General features: G+C 47.7%; 1 long non-coding RNA gene across 5 annotated transcripts; it reads right to left on the bottom strand.

The window, feature by feature from the left end:
- Positions 1-238: 238 nt before the first annotated feature.
- LOC113973079 lies at positions 239-6,512 on the bottom strand. Of its 5 annotated transcripts, none has more exons than XR_003536118.1 (4): positions 6,341-6,512; positions 3,703-3,896; positions 1,892-2,668; positions 239-1,304 (listed from the first exon to the last, which is right to left on the bottom strand). It is a non-coding gene; the product is annotated as an uncharacterized LOC113973079 (long non-coding RNA). The 5 variants fall into 5 exon arrangements; XR_003536120.1 differs by having other exon boundaries at positions 6,367-6,512; XR_003536121.1 differs by lacking the exon at positions 6,341-6,512 and having other exon boundaries at positions 1,892-2,046; positions 2,561-2,668; positions 3,703-5,231.
- Between the last annotated feature and the right edge of the window lie 185 nt (positions 6,513-6,697).

Raw genomic sequence — 6,697 nt, 5'->3', positions numbered from 1 at the left:
AACCCAAACCATTCTATGACTTTTGCTGTCTATAACATAAAGGAGGGAGTTCTCAGGATATACCAGCACATGCTAATGCTCAAAAAACCAATTGCAATCCACTAAATAGACCTGTTTGAAACCAGAAGGGCCCATAAACTACATCAATGCCATCATATTTTGTGGGAGAGAAGTCAGCCTAGACATAGATACCAAATTCATCTTTATTAAAATGGTTAGTACATTTAGGCAGGGAGTTAATTTGAACATGGTTGTATTTAAACATGGTGTATTAGCTGAGGGTGGGAGCAACAGCAGGGGCTGGGTTTGGCCAGATTTGGGGGTGTCCATGGGAGCAGGTAAGGATCAGCTGAGCCTCACCGCTGCACTGTGTGAGAACCAGAGAGCTCAGCAGAGCTTCACTGTCCCAGGATAGACCTGGGCTTGCACAAACCAAGGCTGGGCCAAGCTTGTGTGTGAGAGAAACCACCTCTGGCCCTGCGTACACCAAGCAGAGGGTTTAGTTAACATTTGCCCAGAAAGCTGATGCCTTAGGATTTTTAGCACATATGGATTTTTAATATGGCTGTAAAGCTTCTCACACTTTAGAATAGCAGTTGACAGTCACCAAACCTGTTCTCATGCTTCATATTGAATTTTCTAAATTCTTTAGACTTGTTTAGTGTTCTTCTCAAGGAAAAGACTCCAGCAAATACATCTTATTTAGGACATATGCACCTGGACCGGAACAAGAAGATATCATTGTAGGCAAAGCAACCTTGAAGGCCTTCATTAAAAGAGCTGCTCTCCATCTTATCTATACTAATATTGCTTGGAGAATTTTTTCCTTCCATTTCAGGCATCAAAGCCCATTTTTAATACGAGGTCAAAGGCTCTCAGAGGAAAAGGACGAGCCACAAGGGAACCTTCACTCTATCCCTGGGCACGTGCATGTAGTGTGGTGTTTAATAACAAGATAGCATCTTTTTTTTTTCCCCTGTAAATGGAATTTCATAGTTCTGAGCAGTGAATCAGGTATTTCCACTGATGTAGGTCAGAAATTAAGTCATGCTCCTCCGTAGCTTTGCCTCAGGACACACATATTGAAACAGCAGTTGCGGGACATTTCTCTTCAGGTCTCTGTAGGGCCTGGAAACTTTGGAGACAGTATTTCAGTATTACAGAAGAATCACCAAATTATTTTAACCTCATTTTAGCTTAATCAAGTCAAATTCCTCTTCAGAAGACCTGAATGATGTAGCTGTTTGCAGTGTACAGATGACTCTTCTCCCAGATACCTTTTCCTTTTGTTTTTTTTTTTTTTTCTGTAAAAGATCAGGGCTTTTTAAACACAGCAGTAAATGTTAATATTTCAGTTCGCTGATTCTTCATTTCTCAAAGTGGGTAAGCCATTTTTGCTTAAAATCTCTGTGCCAGCTTGGAGTTAGCCCGAGGCTGAGGCATAAAATTCCATCTGCAAGTGGCAAAGGTGTTATAAAGCATTGAAAAAAATCCTTTCTTTATAATAACTCTGTATAATCTTAACTATAATAGTTGTCACTAAGCCTCTTCCCTCTTAGCACTACTTGCTTCTGCACTATTAAACTAGAAAAGAAATTTAGAAAAAAAAAATCAACCAACCCAGTTCTCCATAGTTTCTGCTCTACTCATATCCCAAGCAGCCTGAGTTAACCTAAATTGTACATTTTAATGACCAAATATTTTTTCAAGTAAAGTTTTAGGTGATGACCAGACATGTACCTGAGTTTCTACACGAGCAATTAGCTCCTACCCCTTTCTCAAAACATCCTCCCTCCCCTCCAGGTCCTCATGTCTCTGTGTCTGACTGCAGGGATTGAAATTCAGAGAGATGTGTCCAGGTTTCTCCCAGTATCCCGGGGAGGGATGGTACCTGATGGGTAGGAACTGGGGCTCCTGGATAGCTTTGCTGCAGGTTTGCTTCAGGAGAAGTTGCTGACAGCCTAATTTTCAGATTTATGGAGCATTAAGAATTCCCATTGACTCTGTAACCAGGTGATGGATCTGTCTACGCTTCATTTTTCTCAGCTATAAAATGGGAGAAATGGCATTTCTGTCACTGGCTAGCTGGGAGGTTAATGCAATGAGTATTAATAAAGTTCTCTAGTGACCTCTGGAACAGCAATTCCCAAGCCAGGGTGGCAATTCCTTGCAGGGGTTGCTGTGCTCCTGAATGGACTGACAGACCCAGTGGAAATTAGGTGGCGGTGGTGGCTCAGAAATGGAAGCAGAAATAATTTTGCTAATGAGTCATCATCAGCAGTCAGGGCCTGGGAGGTGACTGTCACTTCCCCCAAACATATGGCCCTTGAGTTGCTCTGTGTGGGAGAAGTCTCAGTCTCCCTACATGGACCCATACAGAGCATCCTAAATGATTTCCAAGTCTGTGCTGCCACTGGGCATCCTGGCTACAGCTGCCTGTTGCACAGGTAAATGGAGCTGCAACCATAAATGTCACAAACTCAGGGCTTATGTTAAGTAGGATTTATGCACCCATAAGAGTAGAATCTTATATTAAGGTTCATTTATCTATAGACAGTACTTGTCTGCTCCTTCCTTTAATGCTACAGGTAGCGTGTCATCCCTCTTTGCAGAGGATCAGAACTGGTACTTTGCTGGCTGGGACATGGTCAGTGACCGGCTTTGGAGGCTGGAAAATACAGAAAAACTAGAGCAGGTTCCTACAGTCAGTCTTACAAAATATAAGTCTTTCAGAAATACCAGTGTCTTTGTGTAAAATAATCACTAAGGACTGTTGCTGGAGACAGCTTATCCCAGAGGAACTGATTTGTTTGCAGCCTAAGTTTCAGGCCACTCAGGAATGGGTGATGTTTGCTGGCTGGGCAGGAGGTGCTTTCCTTGCTGTGCTGCACACACCTTTGAAGGCAGACAGATATATCTCCTTTAAGAGGACATACAAGGGTAACACCCAGATTAAATGAGGAAACACAAGCAATCCTCTGGGAGCAGGAACCTAGGAAGGGTGTGCTACATGAGGGTGCAGGTGTCCCCAGACCAGGACTCTCCCCTTTTTCCTGAATCCATCTGCATTGAAGTTGTGCTTCAATGCAGAATTCCACCCTGGAGGCAGTGCAAGGGCACACTGCTGGCTGGAGGAGACAGGGAGAAGCCTCTTACAGCTGATCTATCCTGTTTCACTCTTGTACCCCTGCCATCGAGATTAATAACAGTGTTGTCAATACTTCGACAATTCTAAATTATTGTCCAACACTTGGTCAATATTAAATTCATTCTTATAACTCATTTTGTGCTAACAAGAACTGGAAGATAACTGACACATCCCTGCTCCAGCTGCGGTGAACTTTAAAACTGGGAGACTTTATCCACGTCCTTCTTCCTGCTACAACACAGAGGTATCTCCAGGAAGTAGCATCTAACCTTCCCTTAGGCTGCATACAGTGATCATGGAACTGGTAGTGCAAGGCAATCCCAAGAAAGAAATGTCTCCCAGGAAAGAAACATCTCCAGGAGCCAGAGGCGGCTCAGTATGTACACGGGCAGTGAAAAGGTCTTCACTTAGAGAGTCTCCAAAAGCTCAGGAATTAGGGAGTTGTTCCTTAGGTGCTGAAGGTGCTGGGTGACACACTCACTGCCAGGGCTGTGGGTGTAGGGGATAATATATAAGCATAAGTGGGTATATATTTGATCTTTAACAGCTCTTACCTGTGTCATTTTTCCTCCCTGGAGCACAGTCAGTAATGGCATCAGCAAGGCTTTTGAAGGATCAGCCAGCATTTCAGTTCGTGTGAAGAATGTGGTTGTGCTATTGCCAATACTACTGCTTATTACTACTTTGTTCTTCCCTTGGAAGCCCAAAAGTCCATTGCAGACACTCATCCACAAGGCTTTTGATCCCTCTGGAAGACAAGGAACTGAGGCTTTCCTTTCTCTTAGCAATAGGAAACACGATGCACAAAGACACTGACAGTCAGGCTCAAAGAAAGGTCTAAATAACAGTAATTCCCTTTTGCTCCCACTGAAAACAGGGGGAATCTCTACATTTCAATGGTTTTATAGAGTTAGTCCTTGAGACCTGCCAGTCAGGAAGCTATTTACAGAAAGCAGGGGATAAAATAAAAATTAAACCCAAATGAAAACACCAAAAAGAACTGCCAAAACTATATTAAAAAAAAAGCTTTTTAATAACAGCAACAAAGAGTTAAATCATGGGAGTGGCTCTAATGGCAGATGTCAGCTTGTAAAGCTAAGACTGCTGACCTGGATCTCACAGGGAAGCTGCCTCTGAATTTCCTGGCTTGAATCAAATTCCTCAGAGAGACACTTTGAGTTTTGCTGATTGTCTTGGGTTTTTTTTCCCAACATGGGGGACAAAAATACAGAGGCAAATATCCAACGGTACTTGAGCACCCTTGAGAGGGCAGGTCAGGAGGAGCACTCCACAGCTCACACCCCCTTTGGCAGCACCTCCAGAGTAAATCCAGAGCTGTTTTTGGCTGTGCTCCCTTTGGGACATTTGCCACCCAGCATCCCTGCCACCCTGCTGCATGCCTGGGAGGTCTCCTGACCAACACTGCCTACCTGAAGCCACCTTTTTTTTCCCTCAGACCAGTTTAACCAGCTCTCATACTGGTTTTACAGCCCACTCAGGGCTCACTCTGCTGTCCCTACTGGGAGGATTGCTGCAGAGCTGATCTCTTTGGGCGTTTTCCCATACCTGGGTTTAGGATTACCCTCCTTAGGGAATGCCCTGGTGTTTCACCAGCTGCCTCTTTAACCCTAGACAGGTAAAGCTGACTGCAGACAATACAGTTACTCAATGCAAAGCAGGCAATACACTTCCACAGGTTGTTGGAAGAGAAATGAAAGGGAACAGCAGGTTATCTCTCTGCAGTACTTTGGGCCGAGCCGAGAAGTTGACACGTACAGTGTTCTTTTCAGTTTGGCTTGCAAAAGGCTAGGTCTGGGGGAAACGTTTCCTTCAATACCCAAAACATCTTTGGGACATCGTTCATCAATTCTCTGTCCGTTAACTTCCGCAGAAAGTGGTCTGCCCTTGTTTCTGTAAAAGCCTGGGCTGCTGTCAGGAAGCAGGAACACCCTGTGGGCCTTGCTATTGGGATTCCCACCTGCCCAGGCAGCAGAGAGCTGGACCAAGCCCAGCAGAAGCTGTTCACTCATTATCAGACACCTTTCACAGAACCACAGAATCATTAAGGTTGGAAAAGGCCTCCAATATCACCGAGTCCAACCTTTGACCAATCGCTACCTTGTCAACTAGACCAGAGCACTGAATGCCATGCCCAGTCATTTCTTCAGCACCTCCAGGGATGGGGACTCCACCACCTCTATGGCCAGCCCATTCCAATGCCTGACAACCTGCTCCATGAATAAATTCCTCCTGATATCCAACCTGAACTTCCCCTGGCCAGGTTGAGGCTGTGTCGTCTTCTCCTGTCACTTGTTCCCTGGGAGCAGAGCCCGAACCTCCCCAGCTCCACCCTCCCGTCAGGGAGTTGCAGGGAGCGAGAAGGTCCCCCCTGAGCCTCCTTTTCTCCAGGCTGAGCCCCCCCAGCTCCCTTAGCTGCTCCTCATCAGACTTGTGCTCCAGCTCCTTCCTCAGCTCCGTTGCCTTTCTCTGGACTTGCTCCAGCCCCTCAATGTCTTTCTTGCAGTGAGGGGCTCAAAACCCGACACAGCACTCAAGGTGCAGCCGCTGTTGACCAGCACCCCCAGGTCCTTTTCCGTCTTTCCAGCCACTCTTCCCCCAACCTTTGGCACTGCAGGAGGTTGTTGTGGCTCGGGTGCAGAACTCAGTACTTGGCCTTGTTGAACCTCACACAATTGGCCTTGGCCAATTTTTCTGTGGGGCTGAATGATGCTCAGGAGGCGTAGAGCTGCCTTTCGGGGTACCCATCTAAGGTGTAAGTGCAGGTGAAAAACCCTGTGAGAGACAGATCAGTCCTGGACCTTCAGTGGACCCTTCTGTGGTGCTGTGGGCTCGGGGCAGGCAGGGAAGATATTTGAGGGAGAGCCCTCAGTGCTCTGAGGGAGATCACAGAAGTACAAAAGACTTCTAAGATCATCCAAGTCCAAGTTGTGACCGATCATCACCTTGTCACCCAGCCCAGAGCACTGAGTGCCACGTCCAGTCTTTCCCTAAACGCCTCCAGGGACGGTGACTCCACCACCTCCCTGGGCAGCCCATTCCAACGTCTAATCACCCTTCCTGCGAAGAAATTCCTCCCCTTGGTGCAAGTTAAGACTATGTCCTCTTGTCCTGTCACTTGTTGCCTGCGAGAAGAGCCTGCGAGCTCCTCCAGCTCCCTCAGCCGCTCCTCACAGGACTTGTGCACCGGGACTGCGCACCACCAGAGGCGGTGTCGGGGGAACGGCCTCCCCGCGGCGCGGGCAGAGCTGCTGGCAGGCTCCCGCCCCACAGATCCCGCCTGGCTCCCCGTCCCTCGCCTGCTCAGCCCCGGCCGAGGGTGTGTGTGTGTGCGGACCCCCGGCCCCGCGGGTGCCCCGGGCGCTGAGGGGAGGGCAGCACACCCCGCCCCGCCCCGCCCCTCGGGGGGCGCGGCCCCGCCCCGCGCACGCGCGGCCGCGCCGTCCGCCTGTCAATAAAGCTTGAACCAGCGCCGCGCCGGGGCCGCGCTTCGGCTTTTTTTTTTTTTCTTTCTTTCTTTTTTTTTTTTTT

This window comes from Neopelma chrysocephalum, unplaced genomic scaffold (genome assembly GCF_003984885.1).
Source record: "Neopelma chrysocephalum unplaced genomic scaffold, ASM398488v2 Primary Assembly neopelma1_98, whole genome shotgun sequence".
Classification (NCBI taxonomy): Eukaryota; Metazoa; Chordata; class Aves; order Passeriformes; family Pipridae; genus Neopelma; species Neopelma chrysocephalum.
The sequence above is the reverse complement of the archived record's forward strand: the minus strand, read 5'-3'. Positions and strand labels throughout refer to the sequence as shown.